The sequence below is a fragment of the Choristoneura fumiferana genome, chromosome 4 (genome assembly GCF_025370935.1).
Source record: "Choristoneura fumiferana chromosome 4, NRCan_CFum_1, whole genome shotgun sequence".
Lineage (NCBI taxonomy): Eukaryota > Metazoa > Arthropoda > Insecta > Lepidoptera > Tortricidae > Choristoneura > Choristoneura fumiferana.
Window position 1 is genome coordinate 9,496,244 of NC_133475.1, and position 21,211 is coordinate 9,517,454.

The 21,211-nt window shown below is 37.7% G+C and overlaps 2 protein-coding genes and 1 pseudogene across 4 annotated transcripts in view; 2 read left to right on the plus strand and 1 right to left on the minus strand.

Annotated features, from left to right (window-relative positions):
* Nucleotides 1–856, plus strand: part of LOC141427423 (lachesin-like) — a 211,422-nt gene extending 210,566 nt beyond the window's left edge. The window contains exon 11 of the transcript XR_012451322.1: nucleotides 834–856. The gene's annotated coding sequence lies outside the window, so the exon portion shown is untranslated. The remainder of the gene's footprint in view (nucleotides 1–833) is intronic.
* A 1,981-nt stretch (nucleotides 857–2,837) lies between these two features.
* Nucleotides 2,838–4,927, minus strand: LOC141427174 (uncharacterized; annotated as a pseudogene).
* A 6,272-nt stretch (nucleotides 4,928–11,199) lies between these two features.
* Nucleotides 11,200–21,211, plus strand: part of LOC141427426 (uncharacterized) — a 237,378-nt gene continuing 227,366 nt past the window's right edge. For 2 of the 3 annotated variants that reach the window (XM_074086834.1, XM_074086841.1), the window contains exon 1: nucleotides 11,220–11,702. The gene's annotated coding sequence lies outside the window, so the exon portion shown is untranslated. Of the gene's footprint in view, nucleotides 11,703–21,211 lie in introns of all 3 variants that reach the window. The other variant, XM_074086837.1, reaches the window with a different exon arrangement.

Here is a 21,211-nt window from a genome sequence, read left to right on the forward strand (position 1 = left end):
CGCGACTTCGTCCGCTTAGAATTCGGTTATCGCGCGGTTTCCTCGGGAATTGTGCATTTTCCCGGATAAAAAGTAGCCTATGTTACTCTCAGGCCCATAAACTATCTCTATGCCAAAAATCACCTCAATCCGTCGCTGTCGCCTCAGTTTAATTTACTTAATTATCTTCCTGAGTAGGAAAGTAGTGGGAATGAGGGCCAAAAGATAGGCGGAATATCGCTAGATGGCGTTAGTATCGTGAGGTTTTTTAGGGTTCCGTAGCCAAAATGTTAAAAACCGCGGCTTTACTCAGGGACTATCAACTATGCCGACAAAATGGTACAATAAAAAAAAACAAAAAATCTTAGTGTACCTCCCATAGACGTAAAGTGGGGGTGATTTTTTTTCTTATCCAACCTTGTAGTGTGGGGTATCGTTGGATAGGTCTTTTAAAACCATTACGGGGTTGCTAAAACGATTTTTCGATTCACTGATTTGTTTGCAAAATATTCAACTTTAAAGTGCAAATTTTCATGTTATCGAGCGTCCCCGTTCCCCCCTCTTAAATCTAAACCGGTGGGTGCAAAATTTTGAAAATATTCAGTATGGTAGTTAAGTATATCAAACCTACAAGGAAAACTATAACGGCTAAGTTTTCTTGAGAATTATTAGTAGTTTAGGAGTAAATAGCAGCCTAAGGTATAAAATATACCTAAACTTGGAATATTCCGTACAAAATACGAAATCCTTAGAAAAATATTACTTAATTTTTTCGTGATGGCTACGGAACCCTATTTCGGGCGTGTCCGACACACTCATGGCCGGTTTTTGACGTTACGGTCTTGCTTGTAAAGAGGGCTATCGCGTATGAATTCGCCACTAGAGGCGCTAGTGTAGCGTGAGGTCTCCGAAATGTTAAATCTCATAGTTTTGGGTGAGCTACGCTGGTTTATTTATAATTATAATAATTTTGTGAATATTTTGCAATGTCTGAAATTAATTATGGCAAATATGCATTCCGGGGCAAAGAATGTCTGTGTTTTGAGACAGTTTTGTCTTTCAGAAACCTTTGTCTTCCCTTTTTTCCGAACAAAACTGGGACTATGCAACACTGTGGCATGCTCGATATTTTTATGGTACGGTTTTAAGGTGTATTAAATACGATTTTAATCTAAACTTTGTTTTCACGCCCGTAATAACAGGCTTTGAAAGCCATACTTAAAAACCTCATGCAACAGTGCGCCATCTAGTGAGACAAAAATCGATAGCCCTAGCCAATGCTAATAAAATAACAAAATGAGCCAAACGCAAGCAAGACCGTAACGTCAATAAAACCTCACGATACTGACGCCATCTAGCGATATTTATTACCTAAGTAAATTAAAAATACGTGGCAAATGGGCATAAATATGTGTACGTTACCGAGACGTTAAAATTTTTATACTTACCACCTTTATTGTCACTAACCATAAGGTCGATTTATACATAGTATATTTGATTCTACGGTTGTAGATATTTATACCGTTGCTGTACCTATTTGAGGTATATTTAGGTTCTCTCTGATACATCGGAAAAGGTCACATCACATCTTTCTCTGAGGTTGCTGTGACGGTTCGAAGCTCCAAAGGAGAGCAGAACAGTCGGGTGCATACGTTAGTTTTGCTATTCGAAACTAGATGGCGCTAAGTGCCCATAGAGAAATGTTCCTTTATTTTATACTCATAATCCTCATGCTACCCTTACTATTTACATCTACTCATTAGAAATGCTTAAGTGAGTGTGTTTGCTTGTTACCTATGAAAATCTATCGAAAAAACTATCGCTATATCAGTTCAACAGTTTAAGCGTGGAAAGGTAACAGACAGATGGACAGTAATTAGTAATAGCTACCTAATGAAGAAGGTAATGACCAGGCCAATATCGCTTGAAGAACAGGAACTATTAAGGTCCTCGAATGGCGACCACGAACCGGAACATGAAGCGTTGGCAGGCCCCCCACCCGGTGGACTGTCGTCCAGGTGCACTGTAGTTCAACAGAGGACGTCTTTCGGCTGGTAATAATGATGATTGATGAGAAAGGAAGTAAGGGCTAATATTACTAAGTACTTTATTTGTTATGTTATTTTTTTTTTAGCAATATTAAGTAGTCAATTGATAACATGACAAATTATTTATTATTTGGTGGCTAAAAACTTGCCAAGTCGCATCAACTTTATCTTCGTGTCTGAGTAGGTACATCAGCCAAATAAGTGGTCTACCACCCTAAAGTTGATAATCGTTTGCATGTCATAAAACAATAATGCCAATAGACGTGTCTGTGAACTTGATAGTTCGACTTTAGCGACATATTTATTTGATAGGAAGGATAGGAACTTGATTGAAAATTGATAGACCACTTATTTGACTGATGGTACAATGTAGTCATTCTAGTATTGTCACTGGCGAAGATCTAGTCAAGCATTCGAAAAAGTGTGTCAGAGTTAAAGTACAAGTACCTACCTAAGTATGTATTGGTAGGTACTCTAAAGAAGTCATTATGCTTATACCTTCTTCCGATAAATCAAATCGAGAAAGAAAATTGAAAAAAAAAATTGTTTCATTTGTCTGTAATGTAAAAAATTGTATATTTCTTATTGAATTTGTGTGTCTTTTGTGAAAGAGAATAAAATAAATGTATTTTCTATCTATCTAGAAAAAGAGAAAAATTGCCAAGTCGCACTATTAAACGTACATAATTTTAATAAATTGGAAAACGTTCTAATATTAATAATAATATTATTTATTTCAACCAACATAGGATCATATATTGTTAGTAATACATAAAGCTTAAATCTAGTGTTAGTGACGCTACACCTTAGTCAATACATGAACCATACCATACTGCAATGATTCATGTACTGACAGTCGAACCTCTGCGAGAATGTAGTTAGGATGCTGTTGGTGCTGGCCCGTACTCTGCGCACCAGGGATGTGCAGCTCTTTCTCATGGTGGCATAAAAGCAGTCCACTCTAGCCTCCGCGAACATACCCGAAGCGCTGCAGAATCGAGGCAGCCCCATTAGCACCCTAAATGCATCGTTATATTGTACACCCAGGGTGCTATACTACCTGCGCGTGTAGGCCAGCCACAGGCTGCTCGTGTAAAAGTTGGTGCAATATGCTCTAAATAGGGACAGCTTCCCTCTCTAGAGCATCGAGCAAACCGTCTGGCTACCATGTTCGCTCTGACAGACAACGCCCTGCGTTCTCTCTCCATGTCTGCATCGTTCTTTAGGTCACAGGTCAATATGCGATCCAGGTATTTAAATTGGTTCACTACCTTCAATGGTGTCCCGTTCAGTTTTATGGCAGGAACAGTACACTGAGTTTTGCCTGTGACCCAGAAGACCATGCATTCACTTTTTTTAACATTATACTATGATAAGCCATGGCTGACAGCATATCTCTCACATACCCACAACAGTTTGACAAGACTAAACGGAGACACGCTCAGCAGCACCATGTCATCCGCGTAGCTGATGTTGTTGAAACAGGTGCCGTCGATACGACAGCCGACATGCATGCTGCTGAGCTCCTCCCCTAACGCATTGACATACAGATTCAAGAGCTTAGGTGATGTAAGTCCTCCTTGTCTCACACCGCACTCCAACCTGTATGGCCTCGAATATGCTCCCGACCAGCGCGCGACGTTGACCTGGTTGAGGTACCAAAATTTGAGCGTTCTAGTCAACTATGGAGGAACAGCAATGCTCTCCAGCTTCCGCCATAGGATGTCATAATTAACCAAGTCGAACGCCTTGGGCAAGCCGAGGAAGCATGCATAGACAGGCGTCCTCCGATCTGTGTACTTGATAGTTTGCTTAACAGACAAAATGGCCGTTTCTGTTGGTTGATTGTCCACGAATAAAACCAAATTGATTATCGTGTAACGCGATATATCTATCGAGTTGACTGTAAAGCAAACCATCAAAAACTTATGCCACAACTGTTGCTTGGCCTTTAGTTGACCTTGTCACAAATGTCACCAGTTTTGTTTTTAACAATAGGCACCACCACCGTCTTCATCAGCGCGTCAGGTAGGTAAGAATGTCCAAGGCACAGCTTAAAGAGTAATGCGAGCAGTCTAGGTATATGGGGGCCCGCGTACTTTAGATGCTCAATACTCATACCGTCATGACCAGGAGACTTCCCACGCGACATGTGCCTTATGATATCTGCAACGTCCTTGGCTGCAAATGCAGCTGTAATCGCCTGACCTGACTGCCCCTCCGCGCTGTGCGACCGCGGTGGGCCCAAGGGTGATTGTACCGTGAAGTGCTGTCTAAACAACTTTGATATATTGTAGTGATCACTAATACCATTCACTCTCACAGGGAGACTAGACTTGCTATTTAATTTATTGGTAGCCTTCCAAAAGTTCCGAAAGTCATGTTTTGAATGTAGCGACCTTAGATGAATGATTGGTCTCGCGGGCTCCAAGCGAGCTCGAGAGACCAATCATTCATCTAAGGTAGCGACGCTAATTTTTCTATCTTTAATTGTTCACAATTTTTCTGACACCACTTTAGACGCGACTTAAAATGTTACGGGAAATGTTAATTTCCTCATATATCGGGCCTGATTTTGGTTTTCCATACCACAACCACAGCTGAAATTTCAACCTAGCCTCCCAATGAGCATCACTAACATAATGTCTGTTCCAACACAGAACCGGTTTTTTCTTTTTAAGATTTCTTGCAATACAACTTTCAGAGGCGGCATTGCTAAGAGCATCAACGTTTGCGATATTTTGATATAATGTCTTTATACTTTTCAAGTGATCTTCGCTTTTACATATTTTATCACAACAAAAATCAAGCTTGTCAGGAACGTTAACCAATTTTAATTTTTCATTAGATAATTTACAGATGCATGACAGAAACTGATCTAAGGAGCTTTGAAAATACATAGTTTTCGATTAAATCCACATTTTTACATTACCGACATTGTTTACGAATTAGGCATTTTTTTAGATTTAGGTAAATACATTTTTGTTGGGTTAGGTTTTATATCATCTTCTCCAATCTCTTCTCTTTGGATTAATTTGTCAAGCACAAATAATCGTCCAATAAAACGTATTGGCTGTATTCCAAAGTTGTATTCTCTTTGATAATCGTGACAAATCATTGTCATTTACATTTTTGAAGTATTTTTGCAGCATTTTTTAAATATTTTTATTGATTATTTTAGATTATTATTTTAGACTCAGATATATTTTTTGAAGGTTTCATAACAGCTTAGTACACTCGCTGCTAAATCACTAGTTTAAAATTAAAAGAAAACATGCTACACAACCGTTTTAGGATCTTCATGACTATCAGGAATGTTCTGGTGGTTCTTGTATTTATCTTCATATTACATCTCCGTAGAATCAAATCATCTGGAAAAGAAGAGGTATTTAAATACATAGCTTCGACTGACATGGAACATTTATTTCATACGAGCAATGTAACTACTCAAAAAATTAATAAATCTGAAATAGAAAGTTTCATTGAAGCCAATAATAGAGAAGAGACGATATTGAATTACGAAATGTACGGCCCCATAAAGAAAAACACGGTGGTGCTTGTGATTTTTGTACGAGAGACTTCGTTGGCTCTGAGGTTCATGTTGCTATCTTTATCTCAAGTCAAAGGAATACAGGATGCGCTATTAATATTTTCCCATTTGTATTACGATGATCAAGCCCACGCTCTGATAAAAACAATTGATTTCTGTCGGGTGTTACAAATTTATTACCCATATTCGCTGCAGCTACATCCCGATAGTTTCCCAGGGTTTACGTCGGGCGATTGCCCGTACTACGTGAATGTAAAGTTAGCTGAATTTATAAACTGTACTGGTGTACAATCCTATGACATTCACGGTCGCTATCGTAACCCGCACCTCTCAGAAAAGAAACATTATTGGTGGTGGACTGCCAACCAGGTATTTGAGAACCTGACATGCACTGACGGCCACGACGGTACTTTCATATTTATTAATGATTACTACTTTTTTATAGAAGACTTAATTTACATTACACTTTTTATGAAAAACCTTTCGACTAATATATCTCGTTGCGAATTTTTGTCGCTGGCGTCAACACATTTGGTGGCTAAGAATAAGCACGAAGCAGTTGAAGTCACTACTTGGGATCCAATGAAACATTCTGGCGTGCTAGCATTCGATCTTTCTGTTTGGAATAACATCGTATCGCACTATGATCACTTTTGTTCTATTGATGACAATTCTTGGGCCCAGTCACTGTCGTACGTGTCGATGAATCGTAAGGACGGAGGGATGTATAGAGTCATGTCGAGTGTTTTTCCTCGGGCAATCAAACTAACATCCTGTGTGTCGTTTGAAAAATTAATGGATTGCACTAATGACAATTTGTTGAGTGTAGACCAAATATTAAAGTTGCAAAATCAGACAAAGAAATCGTTGTTCCCACCTAACCTCGAAATATCCATTGACATAGAACTGGCAGACGAATACATGAGCTTCGACTATGTGGCAAGCAATGGCGGCTGGAACGACCCGAGGGACCAGGGTCTTTGTAAAAATATGACTGTTAACAAAATCAAAAAGGAAATAATGGATATGGATTATCAGTTTGAGATGTTTGGCAGCAGTGTTGAAAAGTAAAGAAACATTTATTTTGATTATCTAGTTTCACTGATTGGTCTGTAGTCTGTCCCATAATTCGAGATACTAAAATGACGTTTCATGTGTTACCTGTTTTTTGCATCTCATAGGGGAGAGCAGGTAGGATTCGTACACTTTTTACTCTAGGCCTTGTAAAAATTAACCAGTACCTAATTTCAAAATAATTGAAACACTACCACATTGCCTATATATCTAGTTACCATAGTAGTATTCGTTAGAGTTGCCAAATAGCAACATTTCAAAGTTGTGACTGTTTCCCCAAAAAATGAGAAACGTACGAAAGCACCTCACGCTCGGGGTAGCTTCATACACGGTGGAAGGCACATTCGTACATAGTGGGGAGCCTCCGTACAGAGTCACAAAAAAGCTATTTATACAAACTACAAATATTTAATGAGGTCGAAAATAACACATAATCATATTATAATTCAGTCTTAATCAAAATAACAGTTTTCTTATTAATTGCTTAGTCCAAAATCCACCCCGTGATGTAGTTGTTCAAAGCATCCTCTTCATTAGTCGATGAACTTGATTCGATGCAAATTTCGAGCTAAACACACGCTTTGGGATTGTACCTATGTACCATCGTATTCAGCAACTGTTTTCTTGTGGAACTTTGTTAAGCGAGTTTAAGTGTTGTCGATTGATACCATAATTTTTGGCCAGCTTTTCTAATAGACAAGGTTTTGTCAAAGATCTCCTGTATAGCAGATTTCATTGTTTCTTCGTCTACCTGCCCTGTTCGAGTTCCCTTTTTAAGGTTCCGGACCCAAAGGGTACCAACGTAACCCTATTACTAAGACTCCGCAGTCTGTCTGTCTGTCTGTCCGTCCGTTTGTCACAGGGCTCTGTCTCTTTGAGTCGTAATAGTTGGACACTTAAAATTTTCACAAATTATAAATAAATAAATATCATGGGACACTTGACACCAATTGACCTAGACCCAAACTAAGCAAAACTGTGGCCACTATAACAATAAATACTAAAAACAGAATAAAATAAATACTTAGGGGTGCTCCCATGCAACAAACGCAATTACGTTTGTTTGTTTGTTTTACAGTTTTTTTGCTTGATATTAATAACGGCAACAGGTAGACGCTTGAAATATTCACAGATTTTTTAGTTTTATAATCCCTTTAAGAAAAAAAAAATTAAAATAAAATAAATATTTAGGTAAGGGGGGCTCCCATACAACACACTTGATTTTTTGCCGTTTTTTTCTAACGTCTAATGTTGTATAGATAATGGTACGGAACCCTTTGTGCGCGAGTCCGACTCGCACGTTGCCAGTTTTTTATTTACGTATATTCGAGGCAAGACTCTGAAACTATAAAAAAACCATAAATACTAACTCTGGGTACATTCGTACAGTACGAATCTACCCCACTCATCAATGCACGAAGGCACCCCAACACAAAAAAGCAAGAAATTAAATCAAAATAAAAATACCCGTTAAGATTATGTCAAAAATAACGTTAACACGAAAAACTAGAGCATTAACATATAACCCATGGATAATAACGTAAACGATTCGAGAAAAAGTTATTAGAGATAAACGCATTCAAAACTGAATCCAAAAATTACTTACGTGGAGCGAAAACACGTTTCGATCTGCCCTTACGAAGCTGGCCGCCGCAGTGCCGCCCCGCTCCGCGGTTAGCCTATGCGTATGAGTGGGAGTCACGCACACAAATACAATCGCGTCAATGTGTTTGGTAGTGGAGATATGACTACTGTACGAATGCTCCCTCTGTACGAAGCCTACCTGCTCTCCCCTAAATAGTGATGTGCCGCAACCGGTTATCACCGAAAGATTTTGTAGGTACCTATGTATGTATGTCGTAAAATATTAAGATATGAACGGAACCGTGATGTACTAAAATGTAGGGCATTTAGGACATTCTAGAAAAGGTAAAATAGGTCTAATAAAAATGCGACCGTTTTCGAGATATTTCGACTTTTTATAGATCTTGATGTTTAAGTTTCAATTTCATTCTAAGTAAGTTTTACATTAGCTGAATAATATGAGAATACGCTTATCTCATTTAATACGCGAGTGAAAGGGACGGTGCCATACGAACTTCGTTTTTCTAGTTTTGTAGTAGCCCCTCTATATTATTTTTTACGTTGGCACTAAGTGATGAACACTGTATTTTTACCTGTGCTTAGATTTTATCACTTAATCGTAAAAGTGCATTTATATTTTCAAAATGGAAAGTAGAATATTGAAGGCTATAATGTTATTTTTGCTATCGTAAAATATACATTTTATCGGTTATTTACGAAACCGAAATCATGGAGCAGCACTGTTCCTTTTATGCTGGCCACATTATTTTTACTTTTGACATTTCAGACTGTCATTTTAGTATCTTCATTTCAGAAATAGACCATAGGTATAATCACTATCTCAAGTGCGGAGGGTGTGCTGGTTACGTGCTAAGCTTAGCATGACAAAGTGTGACGAGGGTTAGATGTATGTAGGTTTGGTATGCCGTGAGACGGATCCGTCACAAGGCAGTCCGATGCTTTTACATGCGAGTGTGACGCGAGTGAAAGGGACGCATAACGGTCTCATTTGGCATACGGGTGAAGACCAAAGGTTAAAATCTGATGAATATAAGAGTGCCTTTGGAGGAAAATAAGCCTTTTATACGGTGTAATTGGTTTGATGATAATCTTCCTCGGGGTCTGAAAAGACATTGTAACATTGCTGCAGTGAGTTGTCTTTGTTATTACGGGCGTGAAAACTATAAAAATATCGAGCATGCCACAATGTTGTGGTCGGGACAATATATAACGGGAAAATATATAACCAAATTGATAACCTCCTCCTTTTTTTGAAGTCGGTTAAAAGGGGGGCAAAGGTTTCCGAAAGACAAAACTGTCTCAAAACACAGACATTCATTGCCCCTTAACGCATATTTGCCATTATTAATTTCAGGTATTGCCACGTATTACAAAATATGTTAATCCCTGGTGTTGTAGATGTTTATGGGCGGTGGTGATCTCTTACCATTAGGAGACCTACTTGCTCGTTTGCCATCCAGTCGAATAAAAAAAAAATCCATATATACTAATACTAGCTTTTGCCCGCGGCTCCGCCCGCGTGGAATTCGGTTATCGCGCGCTGTTCCCTCGGGAACTGTGCATTTTGTCGGGATAAAAAGTAGCTTATGTCACTCTCGGGCCCATAAACTATCTCTATGCCAAAAATCACGTCGGTCCGTCGCTCCGTTACAGACTTTTTTACTCAAACAATAACTTGATTTTGATTTTAAAAACAATTAAAAGTGTATTCAAAGGTTTTTGAACAAACCCTTGTCGGAACCAGGAAAAGCGATCGATCGATCGAGCGATCGAGTAATCGTTTGCGGAAAGTGCACTTTTAAGGGAAAGTGGGTCTTATGTGCCTAAGCCAACGTACTTAGTTTACGGTAGGTTGTGATAATTGGTGGCACGGTAAACATCTGATGCTGGCTTAAGAACGTACCTACCTACATTTATCTGTCGGCGGCCGATCGTAAAATCCACCATATCACGAAATTCCTAGGCACATCATGAAATTGCGCCATTTCATGATATGCCTAAAAGTTATGGCCAGGCATATCACGATGTGCCCCAGAAGCAATAGGGCAGATCGATGAGATCAACGCATTCGTCGATATTCGATTATAGCGGGCACATAGTGCTATGCCGAAAAAAAGAAAAATTTAGGTACGAGCGAAGCGAGGAGTGCTTAGTTTAATTGTGACCACAACGTACGAGCCGAGCGAGCGAAGCGAACGTGCCCCGGCAGCGGCCGGCGAAGTGTCAAAACCGATAAGGCGGCGTTTCATGATATGCCTAGGAATTTCATGATCTGCCTAAACTGGCCAAATCATGAAATGGCGGCGTTTCATGGTATACCTAGGAATTTCATGACCTGCCTAAACGTCACTAGGCAAATCTTTAAACGGCGAGTTTTGGACGTTATGGCGGATGTCCCTTAGCCTATTCGTGAAATGGCGCCATTTCACGATATGCCTAGGAATTTCGTGATCTGGCGGATTTTGCGATCGGCCGCCGGCCGACATATCTATTAGTAGTATTCATAAATAAAGCTTTGTATTGCACCTGGAATGCACGATGCGTAAGGCAATTTTAATTCTAGGGAATGATTCTTATTTGTACTGGGAAAGTAGAAAATATGCTTTTAATTATAACCCCGAGGCACAGAGTCTCATACTGTTCAACTAACCTAACCGTCGCTTTTTACCATTAAGAATAATGCGGGAAAAGTTTTCCGTTTCTGAACGAACCGACTTCAACTACACACCAAGTGGCGTTGAGAGCTGTGCCCGATAAAAGCTTTCCCCTTATTTTGACTGGCGGCGTTTATCTACAGCCACGGCTACTGTGCATATGGCGAGTCTGAAGAGCTGATTAGTTGACAGTGCACAATTAAGTCTTAGACAAAGAGGATGACAGTGCCGCGGCGTGGTTACCGCGGGGGGCGAAGAAAATGCGCGCGCACTCTCGCCCGGCCACAAGCAACAGTCTGCTCGCGTGAGCCTACCTCGCGACCCGCCAAACATCTCGCGCTACCATGGCCCATGGTAAGCACCAAACACCTTAAACCTCTCGGGCAACCCGCGAGCGGAAACCCGCGCCGCGCCTGACACTAAATAGCCCCCCAAATGCGATTTCGCGACACTTTTCAGTGATGATTCCGAACCTATTTTGATTATTTATTTACGCTGCGCTACGGATACGGAAAGGACTAATTCGACGTTAATACATGATTTAAACTCTTTGCCGGTTAATGATTACGGAAACGATTATCGTTTGACTTAAATATTCAATGGCCTAGAATATTTTCTGGCGTGTATTCGACGTTATCCACTTTGGGAAGAGTAACAATAAATTATTGAAAACGAAGGACTAATGGACTAACAGTGCACGTATTTCATAAAAGTCAAAACAATCAACTATGGATTTGAAAATCGGTACTTACCTTTCTGCAGGACGAAAATTTAATGGCAAACAAATGATTGGTAAGCACTTATAAGCCCTTTTTCTCTCAAACAACTATAATGCTTTTCTTGATTATGGTCTATGTAATGGTCAGAGTATAGCAAAGGGGGGCATGTATAGGGACGCGATATTTTTTTGTGAGCATGCATCATGACGCTCCGCTCGCTTCGTTCGCTCCGCTATAGTTCGTCATAAAACTAAACCTAACCTAACCTACTGCACCTAGATTTTCTTCCATGATTAGTCTTGATGCAACTTTTCATCAAAATTATTCTTAGTCCCAATACTGGCCCACCTTTCCTATACCCTAACCAATGTAATGATTACCGAGAAACCTTATACTAATAATCGAGTAATGCTTTTTTTTATTATAACTTACTATACCTTTGATCAAACCTTTTCCCGAAATTTAACTGACATCCTAACGTATCTATTCCCTAAAGCAATAAAATTATCCGCAACAGTTGTATGCTTATTTATATAAGGACCTCAAATAGACCGTTTCATTTGCACGTCGTCCGCCACACGGCAAGGAATAATGATTAATGATAATGGCTGTCTAGTGTTAATGAAAATGTACCGCTGAATCTAACGGACCTCAGCCTCAGCCTAGTTTATTTTCTAACAAAGCTTTTTCCGGTCAATTTGTATTAGTAGGTAGATAAGATACATGATGCCTTCGTATTTCGTTGTTTAGTTCAGGTAATTTGTTTACTAGATCCCATTTATGTTAATAGGTACTTTGGCAATTGTTTCAAAACTTGTATTTTAAGAAGTACCTCGAAGAAAACATTTTCAACGGTTTTGCAATTTTACTGTCCCAATGCAGAAAAACGTACTTCGAAATTTTGTCAAACGAAAACTTATTAAATTTTTAAAGGGTTGTTTGTAGATAGACCTATAAATATTGTAGGATTTTTTGATACTACGTCCCCCCCCCTCTAAAATCTAAACGGGTGGGTGGAAAAATTCGAAAAAAGGAAAACTATAACGGTTAATTTTTTTTGAGAATTATTAGCAGTTTAATAGTAAATAGCAGCCTAAGGTATAAAATATACCTAAACTTGGAATATTCCGTAAAAAATATAAAATCCTTAGAAAAATATTATTTACTTAATTTTTTCGTAATGTCTACGGAGCCCTATTTCGGGCGTGTCCGACACGCTCTTGGCCGGTTTTTTATTCTCTCAGCTCGATGGGAGTGATTGCTTATTCAAACAGAAGCGCTTTGCGCACATCTGTATCCAGCGAAATGAGATTTTCAGCGCAATGCGTTTGCTTTGCGGTGGAAGCGGTATTTTGTTTTTGCTAAAAAGCAATTAAAATAAGCAGTATAGTTATGGCATTGTACAGTCACTTGCATTAATATCTGCCACAGTGGAGTGTGCAAAAATATCTGACATGTCTTACAGGCCCTAGAAATTTATGCACGCTTTGGTGTGTCAGATACTGGTGCTGCTGGGTGACTGTACTCTCTCGTTCTAAATGTTTTAGGTGTGAAAGTTAAAGTTCAGAATAGAACAATTTACAGTCACATAACGAGAATTAAGGCACTTGCTACTCTTCATAATTTAGCACCTTATAGAGACATCAAAAATATTGTCATTAATAAACCCGATTAGCATTAATTATTTTGCAAAAATATCTTATTTGGAAAAAAGTTAGTTTATAACCTGGATTAAAACATAGAATACTTTTTATCCCGATATTCCCACGGGATAGGGATAAAATCTCTAAATAACATCCGCTGGACTTAGGGCCTGTTTCACCACTTGTTCACTAACTTTAAGTGACGGATATCAGTGATGCCGTCTCTGTTTGTTTTGTCCGAATAAACAAAAACGGCATTACTTTTATCTGACACTTAAAGTTAGTGGACAGGTGGTGAAACAGGCCCTTAGAGTCATGAAATTTGATATGTAGCTGGCCATCTGGAATAACACATAGGCTACTTTTTATCCCGATATTCCCACGGGATAGGGATAAAATCTCGTTATTTCGATAGGCTTAGAGTCATGAAATTTGCGAATGGTTGTTTTAATTTAACGTCAATGAAAACCACGATGTAATTTTAGGGTATTCCCATGAGAATTTAATAAAACCACGGAATTTCAATTCATCTGCTTTATCTAATGATTTACGCGTGTGAAGCCGCGAGTAAACACTAGTAAATAGTAAGAACAAAAAAAAAGTTTATAGAAAAAAAAAACAATCAAAAATAATACATTATTTCACTTTAAATTTGGACAAACGATAGAGAACTACATACCTATGTGGATGATAAAACCGCTTGTAGCTTCGTTTTAACTTAACAATTCACTCCACAGCTATTTTGATTCAGGTTAAAATAAATAATGTGACCTTTACTAAAATTATTCCAGGACGGGTGTAACTTTTACCTTTGTTATAACAAATCAACGAGTTGCTTCAAACGCAACTCAGTTTGGAATATCTGAAGCTATCCCTTTGTCCTTAAAACTATTTTATTAAGCTACGGAATATCGATTTAGCCTAATCGAAACTGAAACTCAGCGCCCCGGAACGATTAGCATCCAATTGATAAAGGCCACGCCAGCTTTGGCAACTGATGCGGTTGAAAATACATTTTGTTCGTTTTCTAAATATCTTTGAATTTTGTAGGTATACTTAAAGCGAACTATAGCTTTGAGTTTAAATAAAATCTGGCTGAAGTAATATTTAAATCAAATTGTTTCTTGTAAAATGTTTTTCTCCATTTGTAATTGTCTAAATCATGATGCTCGTGACAGTAAGTAAACCTTTCCTTTTTGACGTTTACTAGAGCTATTATTGGAAGTTTCGCGGGGATCATATATTAATGACTCTACCACAGTTTTGTTCCAATTTAGCATTTTTTACACACCTTTTTTCTTATTTTTTACTTTCAGCTTCAATTATTTTTTTTGCTACACTTCCGGTTAATCAACCAGAAATAATTTAACCGATTTTTCTTAGAAATGTAAGTAGGTACTTAGTAAATAAGCATTCTTACAACCTGATAAGAAAATGCTTACAAAGTATCTGATTGTCACTACTAATTATTCCTCCTGTCTACAGTTTCAAGAGCGAAGAAAGTCGTTTTTATCTCCAGTTGCGATCAGCTAAATGATGTCTGTCGCCCTAAGTACTTTTTAAATATAAAATAATCGCCTAAATTTCAACGTAAAGTATAGCGGCTTTGCCATGCCAATAAGCTAAGTAAAACTGTAATTTAACATGCCTAGCTGATGGTATTAATATTTAATTTATTACCTATTTAAAAAAATAAGAACTACATCTTAACATAATAGGCAAACTTTTACTAAGCTTTGATTAAGCTATCTTTCCATGCCTGAATCGCTTCTGAATGCCATGATATTTACCGTTAAACTTGTCTATTTTGTGGCGTGGGTTTTGGGCGTGGGAAAAACTGATTTTAATTTTTAGTCCTCAAGAATTTTTGAAAGGAGATTTTTGGAAGAGATGCATTCAAAGTAAGTTGATTTCTCACAACACTAATTATTTACTTTTGAAACATTAACTAGCCTGCTAGACATCCGAACGCAGGCTTAAATGTCCACGAAATGGATTTCGTGAAGCGGATAGCGACTGCGTGGTAGGCAGGTTGGGATCACGGGATGATCCGGACTTATTCCATAATTACTTGCCGGAAGACGTTCAGACAGTTCAGACTCGGGTGAAATAGACATTGACATAGAGAACTTTGTCCAGTTTGGGACTTTATTCCAGATCAACCAATTATGAAAACAGAACCAATAATAAGAGGAGAAATATTATCGTTTTTCTTTTTTGAGAAACCTTGTCGGCAATTTTTTGTATCTCTGTAAGCGTACACTTTTTTATGTGCTTTCATAGAATTTTCTAAATTAAGGCACTCACCAGTGAAATTTTATTCTTTATGAATCACAATTTCTACAATGACTCGTTTTTTGATCAATAAAATAATTCCAATATCAATTAGTACCTAAATTTTTAGTTGCAGAAATCTACTTAACTTACATACTTAGAAGTTAGATTTTCAGTGCTTCATTCAAGTGGCAGCAAACCTAAGTATTCAATATTAATTCTAGTTTTATACCTCCACGCGTTCACTTCCAACAAAGTAATCTTATAAAGGTTCCGTTTTTGTTTTGAGGTACAGAACGCTAAAAACTGCTTTTCAGTTGCATGACATGACGCGTCGCGCTTTTAGCTTGCGTGACGTTTACGAGTACAATTCCTGTTATAGGGTGGTAAATTTAGAAAACGAAATATGAGAGGTAATCGTGGATGAACGATAACAGCACGAATATATATTGCTCTTAATAAGTATTAGTTTTGCGAGCATAAACAAGTTAAGCTTTAATTTGTGTTTTCTTTGTTAATTAGAACAGGGAACGAAATAGAAATTGACGTATCCCCTTACTTAAGTCGTTCTTGTTTTATCGCGATAATTAACAACTAGCTATTGCTCAAATAAGCCAGCTTTGAAATCAGACCGAGCCTTAGATTATACGCCTGTAGGCGAAGCGTCCACCATTTTAATTTCTACCTTCAGCTTTCAATGGCCTGATCCTACTCCGTCCATTATTGACTTGAATTTAATTACGCTCAAAAATAGGGTTGATCCCTGAGCCGCCCTGAAGATTTTCGTAATAACTAATAACCTTTAATGTTTCGTTTCGCTGGTTTAAATTTTTTTTTAATCGATACTTGATGGCAAACGAGCAAGTGGGTCTCCTGATGGTAAGAGATCACCACCGCCCAACACCTGCAACACCAGGGGGATTGCAGATGCGTTCCCAACCTATAGGCTTAAGATGGGATACCTCAAGTGCCAGTAAAGTCGCCAGCTGTCTTAATATCTCCACGCCGAAACACAACAGTGCAAGCACTGCTCCTTCACGGCAGGATTAGCGAGCAAGAAAGTGGTACCAATCAGGGCGGACCTTGCACAAGGTCCTCTCTCTTCTTCCACTTAAGAGTTATCTTGTCGGTGGAGTAGGTATCTTCCACAAATCCTTCCTTTGAGCCATCTTTTTGACCTCTTGATACGACGCGACGCCGACTTTCTCCCTTATCTGATCGATGTAGCTGCGCCTAGGTCGACCTCTTCCTCTCGTCCCCTCGATCTTTCCTTCCAAAACTGTTTTGAAGAAGTCGTAGTGTCGTATCAAATGCCCGATCATATTTTATTCCCGCGTCTAGCATCTATAGTGTTCAGGATTGTTCTCCGTTCTTCAACCATTCTCAAGACTTCCTCATTGGTCTTCCTTTCCATCCAACTTATGCCTTTCATTCGCCTCCAGCACCACATCTCAAAGGCTTCCAGTCTTGCCCTATTATATCATTCTGTGTCAGTGTCCACGTTTCACATCCATAAAGAGCAATACTCCAGATGTACATATTAATCAGATGTTTCTTGCTTTTGCATGACAAGCTGCGTGATTTTAACAGTTGTTATTTATGGTTAAAAGCTGTTTTACCCGACTGCGAAGAAGGAGGGTTATGTTTTTGACGCGTATGTAAGTATGTATGTATGTCTATTTCTATGTCCTCTCGTAACTACTCAACGGCTGAACCGATTTTGATAAATGTACGTCATTGGATTCGTATTAATTAAATAACGCGAGTGACACTGGGTACATTAAACTCATGAAAAAACAAAATGGCGGATTTTTGGCGCCAAATTGTATGTTTACAAAAAATGTTTTTTTATTCAAACCTATCGAGTGGGTTATCAAATGAAAGCTAATAATTAGCCCATTCTAAAAATATATGGGTTATGACCGTTTTAATGGAGGTTTTAATATATCATTTTCACAGAAAAGTGTGAAATAAACAAATAAACCAAAAAACCCGACTACCTTAAAAATACGAAAAAGAAGAAAACAAGTCTAGTGGGCTAGAACTTTGTTAAGTAGCTAACTTAAAGTTCAACAGTCCATTTAAATAGTGACGCTCAAAAATTCTTAACTAATGGGTCCCGACTGTTGAACTTTAAGCTACTTAACAAAGTTCTAGCCCACTAGACTTGTTTTCTTCTTTTTCGTATTTTGTAAGGCAATCGGGTTTTTTGATTTTTTAATTTTTTTTTTGCCATATCAATATAGCAACATAGCAAGGTCCTACCACCTGCAAAATGCATTGTTGCAAATAAAGCATGTAAATACGATGGTTTATTGAAAACACATATTAAAGACCTTAAATAAAGAAAATATTAATCAAGATCTCACTTTTATACTGAAAAATACTTTATTATGCAAGGTCGACATTATAATACTTTTCAAGTTTTTATTAAATTAAAAATATTTTTTTCAATTCTTTTTTTTTTCTTGAAACGTTCGTATGTATATTTTAATCACTATATCCGATTGAGCTGAAATTTGGCTAAAGTACCTAATTTTTAGTGTCAAACAGTGCAGTCATCAAAAAAAGCTTGCACCATGATTTATTTTTTACAAAAACTTTTCCATTAAACCTTGTTCGTAAGCCGTTAATTCTCTATATTGGTGGGCAAGGCTATTATAAAACAATAAGTTATTCGTACTTTTCGTACTTATAAGTGTTTATTTGTACGATATTTAGCACTTGTAAGTTGTAAAATGAGTTCCGCACCTTTTGATATACCCAGGTGCTTTGCAATGTATGCATACGCTCTAGAGCTTCATAATTACTTTTGAGTTCATTGGTTGATGTGAATTCTTTAGAAATAGTGACTGACGTATACAACATTTACGACTAATATTTATCGGGACTTGATCACAAATTATGTATTGTTCCCAAGGAAGAATTTAAAAAAATGGTTAGTTCTCTATCTCTATCCCGAATCAATTACGAAAAATCTCTGAAGGAATATCTCTGCCAAATTTCAAATCTCAGTTTGTAACTCGATCAGTCACGACACGTTCCTCTTTTATAAGTTTAGTATAGATTATTACAAATCACATAATTGAAACAATTTCTAAAAATATCAATGTTCCAAGCAAAACTTGAAGATAAAACATTTCTTGAACAAAGTGGACCTGTTCGTGTTCAAATTAGTATTATCAACGGTGGTATTTGCGGGCGACGAAATCGTCGGTCTTATCTTGAGCTTTACTCGAGGGCGGCGCCGTTATCCAGTAAATAAACATAGAAATGGAAAGCCAAGTAAATATTATAACTGTATCATTCAAACGAGTTTCAATAAAAGCCATGCATAAGCTCTTTAAACGGTGCGTCAAATATCGTGTGAGTTTTGTTAAATTCCTTGGCATGGCTTATAGTTTAAATAATGTTAATCGCAGTGGAGTTGGATATCGGGCCAAAGAAAAAGTTAGGTTGGTAAAACTACGCCTTTTCCACGCACACACACGCAACCTAACCAGTTACCTAAGCTACGTTCACGTACCTACGCAGAGTTCACTTCTCTGTCGTTAGTACTTTTAATTTGGCCTTTAGAGTAGATATAAACGAAGGGTGTTTCAGATTAAATTGTTTGATTGATGTCAAAAGTTAACCACATAATCAAGATTGAAAAATCTAATTTTAAATTTAAGTATGTATTTATCTTTATAAGTATGTTTATCCGTTGCCTAGTATCTACGAGTATAGTACAAGCTTTGCTTAGTTTGGAACTAGGTCAATTCTGTCAAGTGTCCCATGATATTTATTTATTTCTTTTATTTAGATTGAAAAGATTTTACTCAGATTCCAATTTCTCATTTTCAAGTAGGTAATCACAAATCAATCTATGGTTAAAACCATAATAACGGTATTTTATAATATGAGCAAATAATTAAAACATAGATCATACTCGTCAAACTGAACAGCATTAGTTCAGCGACTTTTTAAAAATAGTTATTTTTTTATTTTTTATTACACTTTTAAGTTTATTCGAAGAAGCAATATAAAGCAAAATGCTTGATGTTTGTAGCGTGACAGGCGACGTCAGTTGGGTTCTAAGATGGCGTACATTGAATAGCAGTATTTAATTTGTATGAAAAAAGGAAGATTCAAAGACTCCATTATTTTTAAAAGTCGTTGAACTAATGTTGTTCAGTTTGACGAGGAAGATATATGTTTTAATTTTTGCTCGTATTACAGGCCCCACCCGGTAGATTCTGATGCTTCAAAACGTTCGCTTCAGTAACCGATAGATACAAAAAGTAGTACATAAGTAGTAGCTAAAGAAATAAATGGTATTTTCAAGCAAGCATACGGCTATCAGAAGCGAATCCACAAAACATTCAAGATTGCCATTTGCGCAGCCAATATAACAAAAAGCAAACGGCGGGACCGTCATAACATTACCAACATGAAAATAACAATGGAATACTTCCGACGAACCACTCGGGTGTGTTTCTCCGAGTAATCCGGTGGAAGGCAAATGCAATTCCATTAAACTAATGCGGAAATAACGTTTGTTTCCGGGTGGGTTGATTAGAAGATGCCACGTGGATGTCTTTAGATAGTAGCGGTGGGTTACATTGTTCAGTCGTTAAGTTATCTACTAATACGAGTATTATAGTTATCGAACCGCAAGTCAAGTCGTTGCTGCATAGGTAATATGATTGTAACAACGCTGTGCATGCAATAATATAAATGATGTAAATAGTAAGTAGATTGTGGGTGATCCTCCGGATCACTTCAAAGTCAATGTCAAAGTCAAAGTCAAAATATCTTTATTCAATTTAGGCTATAACAAGCACTTATGAATGTCAAAAAAAAATCTACCACCGGTTCGGAAAAACCTCTGCTGAGAAGAATCCGGCAAGAAACTCAACGAGGTATATATATATTTTTTTAAAACAGATTTACAATATTATTAAATGATATGTATACATCACAAGTATTTAACACAACTTTATTTTTAACACAGTAGGTTCGCTATTTGAAGGGATCGCTAATGCGGATCGGAATTATTTCCAAATATCCCTGTCCATGATATAATCATTAACTTTATAATACGCCTTTGATATTAATGTCTTCTTGACAATAGATCTGAATTTTGTATCCGTTTCATTTATAATATTTTTTGGAGTTTTATTATAAAAACGTATGCAATAACTTCTCTACTATTTAAAGATATCATTCGACCGCGACTGAGTCGCGCGACCCTTTGCTCATATATCAATTTAAATAGCCGTCGCCGTAGCAGTCGCCAACATCGAACTGCTGCCTTTACTCGCTACGAGTATATACTCCTGCTAAGCAGCGCTGCTGGCATGCTGTTGTTCCAAAGTGGAGTAAGACAGGCGGTAAACTTACAGGCACGTGAGGTATTCTGTTTTTTCCATTGGAGTGAGTCGAAATCCAAGACTCACGTTTCACCTTCACAATATTGTCATCGAAGATAAGCCGCGACAATTTATCGGCGGCGTCTGATGTATTAACGCCTAAACGGCCGTTAACTGCGTTAATTACTGAAATTAGTCCAGGGTCGCTCAGGAAGCTTGAAGCTTATAATTAAACGGATTCATTTACTCTCGTAACTTGATTACGTAAGGCTAGTTACTTACTTGGATCTTTTGAGTGTGATGTACAAGCC